This window comes from Mauremys reevesii, linkage group 15 (genome assembly GCF_016161935.1).
Source record: "Mauremys reevesii isolate NIE-2019 linkage group 15, ASM1616193v1, whole genome shotgun sequence".
Classification (NCBI taxonomy): domain Eukaryota; kingdom Metazoa; phylum Chordata; order Testudines; family Geoemydidae; genus Mauremys; species Mauremys reevesii.
Window position 1 is genome coordinate 23717822 of NC_052637.1, and position 13460 is coordinate 23731281.

At 53.0% G+C, this 13460-nt stretch overlaps 1 long non-coding RNA gene across 1 annotated transcript; it reads right to left on the reverse strand.

Annotated features, from left to right (window-relative positions):
* Positions 1–147: 147 nt before the first annotated feature.
* On the reverse strand, positions 148–13098 carry LOC120382955. Its single transcript, XR_005588291.1, has 3 exons — positions 13056–13098; positions 2639–2719; positions 148–747 (listed from the first exon to the last, which is right to left on the reverse strand). It is a non-coding gene; the product is annotated as an uncharacterized LOC120382955 (long non-coding RNA).
* Between the last annotated feature and the right edge of the window lie 362 nt (positions 13099–13460).

The following is a 13460-nucleotide window of genomic DNA, read 5'->3' on the forward strand; positions in this document are numbered from 1 at the left end:
CCTCCCCGCCTGAGGCAGAGGGGAGCCCCTGTGGAGGGGACTAGGGAAGGGTGGGGAGCGAACCCACCCTTGACTCACCCTGCAGTGACATCTCCCTCCCGTCCCGCAGGACTGGGTCTGGCTCCTGGATCCAGGCACTGAGTCACAGCACCACTCAGCATTGTGATGCAAGAGCTGTCAGGCCAAACCTGAACGGAGCTGCAACCCTGTGTGCCAGGTCTCAACACCCGGCGCTGGGCACAGGACTCGGCCACTGCGAGGGGAAAGCCTCCTACCCCACCTCTGGGGTCTCTCTCCACACCAGGCTGGGAGTATGGCCACAGTGCTGGGTCCTGCAGGCGGTGGGTGTCCCTTGGCAGCTCAGTGTCTTGTGCCCATCGAATCAGAAGGCTACATCCGCCCCTGCTCAGCTCTGATCGGGATCTCCAGCTTGGCTGGACTCTTCTGGGTCAGCTCTGGCTCCCATTACTGGAAATCCAGCCAGTCCTGGGCGCAAAGCACGGCTGGAATGTCATTGTGGAAGGAGGCTGCAGGTTATGGGTCGCTCCGTCCCACGGTATGGTCAGGAAATGGACAATCTTAGTCTGTGCTTGTCCTTGTGCCGCCCATCTGAGGATCTCAATGCATTTTTATCAACAGTAGCAAGCTGAGCCTCCCATGCGGCCTGCCGCGAGGTTGGGAAGGATCATTGTCCCCAAGAGCTGGCTGAAAAAAATTTTCCAGCGATTTTTTCATTCTTTGATTTTTCTGCAACAAAAAAAAAAGCCACTGAAAACCCAGTCATCCAGTTTTACAGTCTTGTCCCCGCCACCTCCTTTTTCCTTTTCAAGACAGAAAAAAAAGTATTGGGGGGGGTTACAAACAAATCAAAAAATCAGAACATTCCAACCTTTTTCACAAAAGCCCATTTCCCACCCAGCTCGAATTGTCTCCATTTCGCAATGGGGAAACGGAAGCATGCATGGGGCCAAATCCTCAGCTGGCGTAAATCACCATAGCTCCACTGGCTTCAACAGAGCTACGCTGACTCATATCCCCTGGCATCTCCGGCAGAGCCAGGAATCAAACCCAGATCTTCCGCGTCTCACTCGTGTTTTCCCCTAGCCCAGGGGGTTTCTGGTCACCCGCAGTGGGCCTGCCTAGCTCCTGGCCCTATGGAAGTCTGGGTGTACAGCTTTACAGACAATCCAGAGGTGAGTGCCAGGACAATTCAGGGCTTAGCAATCAGACAGAGCCTTTCAGCTTTAGACCACATCCGTATGTCTGCACCAAAGGCTGGTACAGGCTGACAGCTGGCGGGGGACCTTTCCAGCGGGAGAAGGTGGATTTTCTCTCTTCCAGCCTTAGTGAATAATTGTCAACCCCACAAAGGCCACGGCCACAGCCACAGCTACTGCGAACTGGCTTCTCGTGGGCAGCCTCAGCCGGGAGGCCGGTGACTGAATACATCACAGACTCAGCTGCTTTTCCACCCACAAAGGGATCAGGCTCGAGGCACATTGGTGGGGGGATGCATTCCAAGCGTGATCGTGAGGGGCCTTGCAGAGCAGGAGCAGGGCTAGCGCTGGAATAGTGGGGTAGGATGACAGGGCTGGGCGAGAGCAGGGGAGGGGAACAGCTGGTGCAGGCACAATCTTGCATCTTTCTGCACCGCTCCAAAGCCCATGAAGCCATTGAAAGGCTCCTGTTGACTTCACCGCGCTTTGCATCAGGTCCTACGACCCACTGAGATCACTGCAATTCATCGGCCCCACGGTCACCCACCAGCATCTGCAAGGAAGAAGGATGTAGATCTGGAGCACAAGGCTGGGGAAAACACAATAATCCCACGTGCAAATGGGATCCCAGGTTAAAAATGCTGCCAGGCTCCAGGTTGGCGCTCTGGCATCGCCACTGGGCTCGGACTGCTTCACCCCAGTGAAGGCAGGGCTCTGTGAGGCAAAGGGGGAGAGCGAGAGGGCATGCCACGCCTCTGACTCTGCACAATGGAAACAGGCTTGGAGCTGAGAGCAGACTGCTTGGCCCTCAGCCTGGGTTTGGGTGGGTAGCTTTACCTCATAGATCACTCAAGGCAGGTGGGGTTACACTGAAATTCGCTCTCCCCTGCAATGAAGCATAAATAGGTGGTGGAGGCTCCCTTCATCTCTCCCTGGTCCCCCGCCAGCTGTCAGCCTGATCTCTCCCTGCTCCCTTAGCACTTTGCTGTGGCACTCAGAGGTAGGTGACGCTCAGTGCTTCTTACTGGCTCCCTCTCTCAGAGGCAGGGGTAACAGCATCCACCCAGGCTGTCTTGTTCCAAGTGGGGTAGGGGTTTGAATCTTGTTAAAATTAATGGGAAGCTGAGTATTTAAATTCTCTGGGTGACTTTGCAGACCTCAGCTAACAGACATACTCTCCGAGATTTGGCTCGCTTCCAGTAGAAGTATTTTTGCTTCTCCAGGCTTCTCTCACTGCCAGGACATCTGTGTTGTAGCTTTACTTATATTTCCTCCTATCTCCTAGTTCTAGTTTGTCTAACTTCACCATGAAAAACATTTAGATGGAGAATGATGCTACTCTGATGTCAATCAACAAAAAGGAGGGTCTGTCTTAGGACGATACATTTTGTTTTGTATCAAGGGAACATTTAAAATCTCACCTGTCATCAGCCAAAGCTGTAGAATTCATTTGGTTTCCCCTTGGTGCTAATGGGAACATGCTGAATCTTGTGTTTTTCATTCTACGGCAAAGGGAGAATTGTGTGCATGTTTAAAACCATCCCAATGCAGTGTCCTTGGATTCTTTTTAACAATAGGAATCAGGGTGATGGACAATCCTGGTTTACAGTTCTGGCCATCTTACTCCTTGATGGATCATTGGATAAAGTTAGTAGCTCCCATTGGGAAAGGAAGGTCAGTATCTGTGCTGCCAGAGCAAATACTGCCCAGGGAAAGCCAATGGGTGACTCAATAATGAGGTGGAAGAACGAGCTTAGCTAAGAGTTTTAGTAATGCAATGTAGAGCTTTTCAGCTCAAGTCTGCTGGCTTGAATCCGGCACAGGTCAGCAATGACCAGAAGCCCGTGTGGTTGGTGGCCTCTGTGAAACACGTTAGTGATCACAGACTATGTCCTAGAAGATACAGATGACTCCACCACAGGTCTTCCACCACAGCTGGTACTAACTGGACCCCTTGTTGGCAATTATCTCACTAGAGAGATTAAGTGCAGAGTAGGAGTGGTTAGGAGGAACTGCCTGTTCTGGGGTTAAATACAGGACTTCACCTTGTGGGCTGCCTCTCCCCAGCCACTGAATATCATGTGCAATTGAAAAAAATAAAATCATAGTGGGAAGAACTCGTTCAGTGACAGACTGCGTTACCTGCTAGCGAAAACATGTTCTTGTTCGTATCCCAGTGGAGGGTTCCCCATTCCTGCTGGAGCCAGAGGACTCCCCTTCCCTTCCTCACACTGTATTCATACTAGTGCAGTTTCAGTGCATGCGCCATGGTAGCGCTAAACAAAGGGAGGGGCTAGTAGTCCTGGCATGAGATGGGCACGGTGCCAATTGCCCTGCATACCCCAGTCCTGCAGCACCTCTACAGTTCCCACACAGGCTCCCTGCTGAGCTGGCCTGGCATGGACGTTTTTCTGAGCTGCACACCAAAGTAAGGTGGGATCCACCAACCACATTTTCCTTTGGGATCTAACCTGTAGTTGAACGTAGGCTCCCTGTGTGACAGGCTATGGCTATACCCCACTGTGTGGCTACGCTCCTTGTTTGTGCTGTGTGTCACACGCCAGCCGTACTGGAACTCGCGGGGTACGTCTCCCGCTAGAGGCCTGGCTGCTTCTGAGCCCGTTGTTCTGACCCATTTGCAATGAGGAGGGGGCTGAGGCAGAGGGCTCAGACTGGGAAACGAGGGAAAACAGCAGCAAAGTGGCCACAGGTTAATGAAGGACTCATCCCTTGTTAGGGATGCAGCATGGCCTGGTGGGTGAGGCGCAGGCTTCGGTATCATGAGTCCTGGATCTATTGCTGTGTATGTTGGCAAGTTACCATCCCTCTCTGTGCCTCAGTTTCCTGTTGCTCACGTGCTCTCTTTAGGTTGGGAACTCAGCAGAGCAGGGCCTGTCTCTTACTGTGTGTATGCACAGGGCCGCTGCACTCAGCGGGGTCCTGCCAGTGCTACTGCACATCTCTCACTGCCAAGAACAATGGTTCTGCCCCAAAACAAGGGTGAAAGGAGGAGAAAATGCAGAATCCCACCTCCCCTTTTCTGCAGGGATGGCAATAGCCCCCCCGCCTTCTTTAGGAAACTGCCCGCCCTGCCCACATGCACGGCCTCATTCCCAAGTGTGTTCCTTGCTGCTGTCTGCATAACCAATCCTTCTCGCCCCCTTCCCCGACAAGCGCCCTCATCAGAGCAGCAGCTCCTCCTAGGCCCCAGGGTGCTTGCTCCAAGTGATGGGGGTGTGTGTGTGTGTGTGTGTGTGTGTGTGTGTGTGTGTGTGTGTGTGTGTGTGTGTGTGTGTGTGTGTGTGTGTGTGTGTGTGTGTGTGTGTGTGTGTGTGTGTGTGTGTGAGAGATTCAGCTCTCCAGGAGGAAGGTTAGCAGCTGCAAAGGCAATGCTAGGACCCAAGGAGCAGCCATTAAGCTAGTGGCTCTCCCAGGGGTTGATAAGTGAGAGAACAGGCTCACTCGCATAAGGGCTTTAATCATATTTCCTTGTTTTCAGTTCCCGGAGACAGAGATCAAGCTGAGGTGCATGGGACACACTGGCCAGGCAAGCCCGGCAATCAGGGCTGCTTTGCTGTGCTGTAGTGACTCTGTCTCCTGCCTGGCTTTGGCACCTGACAGTGTGGAGCCCGCCCACCCAAGGATCAGCCTTTAGACTAGCCTCCCCAGGCTGCTCTGTTCTCTGCCCCCTCACCCGCTCAGCGGGCATCACAAGTCAGGCCTGTAATGCCACCGCCTGCCCCTCAGTGGGCTGCAAAGGCCAATATATAAAGCTAAGCATCAAACCCAGCTGTGTCCGGGGGCAGGAGGTCTCAGAGGGGGGTACTCACAGCTGTGTCCCTGCTCCAGTTCTCAGTACAGAAGGGTTAACAGCACAGCCACAGAGAAAGGCCAGGTTGGTGGTTTGGGCGCTGGTACAGGGCTTGGGAGACCAGGGTTCAGTTCCCCGCTCTGAGGCCAACTCTTTGTGTGACTGGGAGTAAAGCACTTCATGGCTTATGCCTCAGTTTCCCCTCTGTACTGGGCATACAGAAGCATTGCCCTGCCCTCCAGGCAGAGGTGAAAGTAAGCCGGTACGGTGTACCAGCAAGAGCTGGTGCACTCTGCCAGGGCAGATTGGCTTCCCCCAGCAGCCATTTAAAAGGGCTTGGGGCCCCTTTAAAGCGCTCAAAAACCACTGACTGGGCAGGATTTTTGCAGTTCCTTCTCAACTGCATGAAACTAGTCCCTAGATTGCTGGGGGGCAGGACCCAAACACCTATGAAACATTTAAAGATTTTCACTCAAAAACCATCCCTATAGCTATTGAGAGCAAACACCTTCCACTTTCTAGAGTTCTGAAATTTCCTATATTTCAAATTGCCCTGTGCTGCGCTGCCAACCGGTCCCCTTACCCCGTACCTCCAGCAACGCCCCCCCAGCCGGTCCCCCCTGCCCCGCGCCTCCAGCAGCGCCCCGCCAGCCGGTCCCCCTTGCCCCGCGCCCCCAGCAGCTGGAGCCCCAGCCCTTTAAATCGTCCCCGAGCCCTGCTGCCAGATCCCCAAGGAGGCGGCAGCAGGGCCCTGGCAGCTATTGAAAGGGCCGGGGCTCCGGCTGCTGGCGGGGCGCTGCTGGGGGTGCGGGGTAAGGGTACCGGTTGGCGGGGCAGCACAAGGCAATCTGAAATATAGGAAATTTCAGAACTCTAGAAAGTGGAAGGTGTTTGCTCTCAATGGCTATAGGGATGGTTTTTGAGTGAAAATCTCTAAATGTTTCATAGGTGTTTGGGTCCTGCCCCCCCCCCCGCCGCCACAATCTAGGGAGTAGTTTCATGCAATTGAGAAAGAACTGCAAAAATCCTGCCCAGTCGGTGGTTTTTGAAGGATTTAAAGGGCTCACACTGCTGCTACCTCCGGGGCTCTTTAAATCACCACCGGAATCCGGCTGCTGGACTCCTGAGGTAGCAGCACCTGGGCTCCAGTGGTGATTTAAAGGGCATGGGACGCCTGGCTGCTGCTACTGCAGCAGAGCCCAGGGCCCTTTAAAGCTCCACCAGAGCCTGGGGCGGCAGCTGGGAGCCCCCCAGGCTCCGATGATGATTTAAAGTGCCTGGGGTTGCGCTGCGGTAGGGCAGCTGGAGCCCCAAGCCCTTTAAATCACCCCTAGCTCTGGGGCTCCCAGGCACCTGTGCAGCTGGTAGCTCTGGGGGTGATTTAAAGAGTCTGGGGATTTAAAGGCCCCGCCTCTTCCGGAAGAGGCCCCGCCCCCTCCTAAGGACTCCGGAGTACCGGTAAGTCATAGAATCAGATTATTAGAGTTGGAAGGAACCTCAGGAGATCATCTAGTCGTCCTTTAAGTTACTTTCACCCCTGCCCCAGGGAAGCTGTGAGGCTAAATGTATTAAAGATGGGGAGATACTCAGACACCTGGGCAATGGGGGCCAGATGAGAACCATAGAGCGGTAGGTGTGAGCCCAGGCCTGACGCAGAGAGGAGATGGGCAGGGGCAAAGCTTCACAAAGTGCCCTGGCCTTTTGCCAGCCCCCGGGCCCAATTCTCCACTGCTCCCGGCTCACACTGGTGTGATACTGTTGAAAGCAGAGGCAAACGCCAGGCCAGCAGGGCTGAGCACCTCCAGGATGGCACAGGGAGTCTGGCATCTCTCTGGTAGGCAGGTCCCCACTTTGGGCTTCTTGGCTTCAAACCAGCTCCGCTCAGACAGACAGCCATGCAGACCCCAGCACGTGCGAGCCCTGGATGCGTAAGAAGACAGCAGCACCCCCCAGCGCTTGCTTGTTTCCTTGAGGTCCCCACGCAGGGCTGAGGCCGTGTAGGGGATGGATGTCCTGCTGCCGTGAGGATACACAGACCCCTCCAGGCCCCAGGGCTGCGTCCTGCATGGCACCTTTCACCAGCACTGCATCCACTTGAAAACAGTGTCCAACAGCGCACCTGCCCTGGGCTAGCATAAGAGCCCTTGGGCCACAGCAGAGAGTTCGAGAGCAGACCTGGAGCTTGTCTCGAGCTGGCAGTGAAGGCCTGGGGGCCGGCGTGAGTCTCTGCTCGCCGCACCCCGCTGGCGGCAGACGAGCGATGTTTCAGCTGCCCCTGGCTAAAGCCCTGCTCTGGAAGTTGCAACTCAGTCCCTACGGGCAGCCCCCAGCATCTGCATGGGGGAGCCACCCTTTCAGCATAACTTGAATGTTCAGGGCTTCAATCCTCCATTGCCCTTCAGCTTCCCACGCCAGTGTCACCGCTTTGGTGGGGCTGCTTGACTGAAGGGTCCCTCATGTATTCGCACACCCCGACAGTGCTGGAGAAGTGAGCAAGTTAAGATGGAGCACAACATGGACTGTTCCTACGTGCAAGTACTACACACGTTCACCCTTGCACGACCCCGTGCAAAACTTCTCCACGGCACCACGAGGCTGGGCTAACGCAGCCTGGGCATTGTCCGAAACAAAACCCAGCACTGGCTGCCAGAGGACTCAGCTTCTATCTTAATCAGCAGGCAGACGTCTTTCAGCACCCTGACTTCTTCCTACAGGAGGGTCAATAATTATTTTGGCACTCTGGGCAATAAGGAAGCAAGAAAGCAACGAATTCCAAAACCAGAGAGCTCCTAATCATGCAGCCAGTCCCAGACAACTGGGCAGCTTTCTGCCCTCTCCTCCTTAGCAGCGCACGTTTGATGTGCTCACTCCAATTTAGCTGCTGCTGCTGCAACACAAAAGCCACCCACCTGAAGAGAGCGGCGCCACGCCGTGTGTCTACCTGGCCGGGCAGCGTGGACGGAGAACAGCCCATTGCAGTGCCCACAGCACAGAACCGGCTGCCTTGGAAACGGCTGCAATTTGATCATTTTCTTTTCACTGCAGTTTAGGGCCCTCTCTGGAGCACCCGGTGGAAGCGGGCTGGCTTTGTAGGCCGCGCACAGGGGCAACACTTCAGTTAGAAGGGCCTGCTTCTCCAGGACTCCCCAGGCTTGGGGGACAGCTGGAGGGCAGGGGGATGAAGTGGCTTTGTGCCTCCTGTTGCTCTGGGGCTGCGCAGGGGTCTGCCTGGCCTCTTGGTGGAAGGCAGAGCACGGTCGGCACAGCTATAATGGACACTCTGCATCTTCCAAGCTGGGCAGCGGAGAGCAGCCGCAGTGCCGCCAGCTATGCCCCTGATCTGCCACCTGTGTCAGGGACATAGCTGTGCTCCTAGCGCCCTAAACCCTTCCACCCGTACGGACGCCAGAGCAGCAGGCACCATGGTGGGGGCTGCCGAGAATCCCTGGCCTCGGCCCCCTACAAAGGGCATGTCAACAAAAGGCACCACCAGGTACAGAGCAAAGGTCTGATCTAGCTCTCTGGGATGTCAATGGGAGACTTCCAGGGGAGATGGCTCAGGCTCAAAGCCTGGCAATCATGGACAGCTGGAAACCAAGAGTTTGAATGGACTCCGGACACAGCGTTTTCTCCAGCAGCCTCTGCCCCGTCTTCCCCGGCGGGCAGGTGGCTTTTCCAGAGATGCGATGCCTGTCCTTTAAGATGGGCTAATGCACAGGCTGGGGATTACTAGTCTGGCCTGCCAGGTTCAACAGCTGGCTTGGATCTGGGTTCTGTGTTCCCCTTGCGATGTGCTGGTGGCACTCCCAGCCCCAGGGGGAGCAGAGAGGGAGTGTTGGTGGAGTCACGGAGCTGATGGAGGAGATCAACCAATGGAGTCCAGAAAAGCATCCTGCTTACCTGGAAGGATGGCGTCTGGCACGCAGCACCCTGGGGATGGAAGGAAGTGTGCTGTAGTGGTTAGCGTCAGCTATTGGAAGTCAGGAGCCTGGCTGTGCACTAGACCCAGGGCAGTGAGAAGCCTTTGCCCTACCCTCTTGGTCCTTTTAAAAAAGAGCCACATGTCTAGTAGTTAGAGTAAAGGCCAGCAAGTCTATTTCCTTGGTTTAATTCCTGGCTTTGCCACTGACTGGGGGGTGCGGGGTGGGAATCTCCCTATCCCCGTCTCTAGCCTGAGGATGACAATTCTCACTGTCCTTGCAGTGGGAGCCTGAGGCTTAATTCATTAATGCCCATGAAGGGTTAATTCATCCATGCTTGGAAAGGCCTTTCCACCTTCAGCTACAAAGCTGGGGGGTGGGGGAGAATGCAGGTTCTTTAGTGCTTTAAATTACTTTACAGACATCATTTAATGGAACCTCTCACAGACCCCCTGTGAGGAAGGCCAGGTATTGTCAGTCCCATTTCACAGGTGGAGGTAATGAGGTTCAGAGACCTCCCTACGGTCACCCCGAAACAGTACCTAGAACCCAATATCTCTGAACAGCCCCTCCTCTACCCATTAACCCATGCTCCCTCCCTTAAGCTCACTGTATTCTAACCAGATACTTTCCTCCTGGCTAGGAGTCTTTAAGCAGGCTCTGGTGCACCTTTCCTTCTACTAGCAGCATGAGTCCAAGTGCTATTCCCTTCCCCCTTTGGAAATTTGCATATTTTAATGAGCTTTTTAGATGTGATAATTACACATATTAAAAAAAAATTGAGTCAATAAGCAGGCACCTGAATAATAATCCGGTGTGTTTACACAACGTGCAGCTGTATTCACACAAAGGAGGAGTGGGGAGAGATTTTTCTCCCCACTTGTAGAACCTGGGTGGCTGCCATGAATATTTAGTGACTAATTATCCCAGGCGTGGTGAGCTGGGAGAGGACTGGAGTGGTGCAGAGAACAATATTCTGCCTTTCCCTAGCCTCTTCCAGCCAGGGCTCGCCAAGTATCAGACACATGTTAGCTAAGCCTCAGAACACCCCGCTCAGGTTGGTGCCACTTGCCCCCTTTTTTGCCTAGCGTCACAGCACAAGACGCTCCCTCTCCAAACATTCCTGGGAGAGAGCCTGGGCTGCAGCAGGGAAGCTCTTAGATGTCCGGGATGTCCTTTTTCCAGCTGAGCTGGGCGGTGGGAGCTAGAATGTAACCTTTTATTTAATCTCTGGTAGCAGCTAGAGATCCCACATGAGATCAGGACCCCGTTGGGCTGGGCACGTTATAGACGAGGGAGAGGAAGAATCATCATCCTCATTTTACAGACGGGGCTCTAAGGCAAAAAGTGATCTGGCCACGATCGCCCAGCCAGGCCGTGACCCCTGACAGCAACTGTACCGCTTGAGCCGCAAGCCCAGCCTCTCTCTTTCGGGGATATCGATACTGCAATCGCAGGGTGAGGCAGCAGCTCACATCCACATGCCTGAGCTACCTTTAATCTCACTAACTCCGTGTCGGAGCGGTGAGGCTGTGACAGCATGGTCTGTACAAGCTCATGACGCATTGAGCGTCATCCAGAACCATGGGTGATTACTTGGGCTCATTGCTGAGGCTTCGCTGCTCTAGCTAGCTCAGGTGTCTAGAACAGCTACAATCGCTCCCCTTTTCACCCCTCATGACTGGAGTACCGATGTTCCCTAGGTGGGCCTTGCTCCTAGGACAACTAGGGAAGGAGATTCATGCTGCTGCAGCATTAACGAAACAGGTGCTGCGTGTGGTGAGTCTTGTGAGGGGATAAGTGTGCCAGCTGCTAGTGCTCAAAGCTGGCTCTTTTTAAGCCACTAGGTAGAACAAACATGTCTACTCTAGGCAGGGTCAGCCTGATGTCACGGACAGTGACAGCAAGAAGAGAAAGTAAAAAACAAAACAAACAAAAAATCACATTTTTGAACTTCAGTTAAGGTCTGAGTTGGTGGAGCTGGGGGGAGAAGAATACATTTTAGCTGGTTCTCAGTTTACACAAGCTAGTTGGGCGATCCCTGTTTACATCTAATCTGGAATACTGCAGTGAACTGTTTGGAGACTATTTGCCACCACTGCCCTCTACTGGATGGGCCCAGATCTTCAACTGTGTGTCATAGGCCCAATACTAATAAATAAGGGAGAGTTTCTCTTAGCTCATGGGGTGATAGAGGCTAGGCTCGGCTCATGGGAAAAGGGGATCGGAGTTCTCTCCCCAGCGTTGCTGTAAAGTTTAAATGGCCATGGTGGGCTTGAATTTTCAATGGAAAACAACAACATTTATTCCCCCAGGGTTCATTCTTCATTACCATAGCGAGGCCAGTCCTGCAAGGCATACGTGCTCCCAGTGAGGTGCTGAGGGTCCCTCATTCCCAGGGAGGTAGCTCAGTATCTCAGAGGAGATCCTCCACACTTGGCAGGATTGCTAGACAGCGCCCGTTTGCTTAGATGTGGCATTTCTAAAGTACCTGCCCTCCAGAGAGCTAAGAGCCCAATTCAGCCACATTGAGCGTTATGCACAGCAATGAGCATTTGCAGCGTAATAGCCAGGCATGGGTCCCGCTCCTGTAAATAGAACTGCACAAATGTCCCATTGCCTTTAATAGGCCTCTGTGCAGCATGGAGGTTCAGCACATGTGGATCTATTTTCAGGATCAGGTTCACCACTATGGAGAAAGTATGAAAGTCTAGGAGCGGTCCTCCTCCCAGGGAGCAAGTGCCTTGTCTGCACATTACCTGGGGCTCTTCTTATTCCTCACGTGATATTTCAAAAATAAAAAAATAAAAATCTGAAATTCCCTTCTCAGCAAACTTTGATTAACAACTACAGAAACGTTTTTGACTGCTGAAGGGAAACTGACACATGCTGACATTCCCTGATTAAAATCTTCCCCTTCCAAGGCTGTTAATGATCACGGGATTATTGTCAGCATCTGTGATTGTTTCCCACAACTCTGCCAATCCCATGCTATTCAGTACAAACAGAAATCCCTTCCTGTTCTCTCTGCATTCTGTCTCCTAAAATTAAGCAGACGTCTGGAAAGACAGAAGGAAACCTCTGTAGTAGACACCACCACCTAAAAGCCCAGATGATATACAGGGAAAATGTATTTTGCAACCTGGTTTTCCTAAATCCTGTATAAATTTGGTGCTCATGATAGCGAGGGACTGAGGTCACTGGCTAGAATGAGACAAAGGGCCAGATTCTGCTCAGTTACACCAGTGTAAATCTCCAGTGGCTCCACACATGGAAACAGCATTTGGAGCATAGTGCAGACTGCTGCTGTCCTTCACACAGATTTCCAATGCACGTCTATTCTAAGCTGCAGAACCCCCCTATCATTATACTCTTGGCCTCCCCTTGTCTCCCCAGTGCTATTAAGGCACCTTAATCCTTATTAACAACACCTCCTGTTATTCCACTGCTGGTCTTTGCCCACTCGCCAGTGCTGCTAATGCACCCCAATCCTTTCTTGCAGCACTCCTGCTACTCCAGGGCCATTCACCCCCCAACAGTTCTGCTAATGCACCTTTGGTTTGACCTTCAGCTGTGCTATTATTCCAGCCAATTCAATACAATAAATTCTATTGGGATGGAAAGAGATTCAAGGGCTGCTAGTGTTAAATAAAGTACAGACAAGGATGGGGATTGCAGAGGAGAGAAAAGTTTCTGAGTTTACATAGAGAACAACTGTGCTGATTCACGTGGCAGGCAGATATTCACTGGGACACGATATATTCACCACCACCTGCTCATTCAATCTGCACTTTGGATTGACAGCAGAGATTTGACTCCATTGGCCTGTGATCTTATCTAGATACACTGGAGGGTAGGGATAGGGTCCAGAGTGACCTAGACAAATTGGAGGATTGGGCCTAAAGAAATCTGATGAGGTTCAACAAGGACAAGTGAAGAGTCCTGCACTTAGGAAGGAAGACTCCCATGCACTGCTACAGGCTGGGCACCGACTGGCTAAGCAGCAGTTCTGCAGAAAAGGACCTGGGGGTTACAATGGACGAGAAGCTGGATATGAGTGAGTAACCCTCAGACACATACAAACACACACTACAGACAGTCACTTACCCCAAAGGTGCTCTATTTGCTCCTCCTTCACCTGGAGAACTCCCTTGCAAAACTCCCTGTTAGCAGCCCCTGGTCGCTTGCGCACTGCTTTATAAAGCCCTGGCCTGCTTGACAGCCCCGCCCACTGACTAAGGCTCAGCCAATTAACAGAGGCTTCTAGGTTTCAAACCTTCCTTGGAAGCTCACAGCTTCCAACTGCCAGCCATAGCACACGGTCCTTCAAACAACCAACCACTCTTCTCTTCTGCAGACTGAATAAGCCCAGTTCCCTCAGCCTCTCTTCATAAGTCATGTGCCCCAGCCCCCTAATCATTTTCGTTGCCCTCTGCTGGTCTCTCTTAAATTTGTCCACATCCCTTCTGTAGTGGGGGGGACCAAACTGGACACAATACTCCAGGTGTGGCC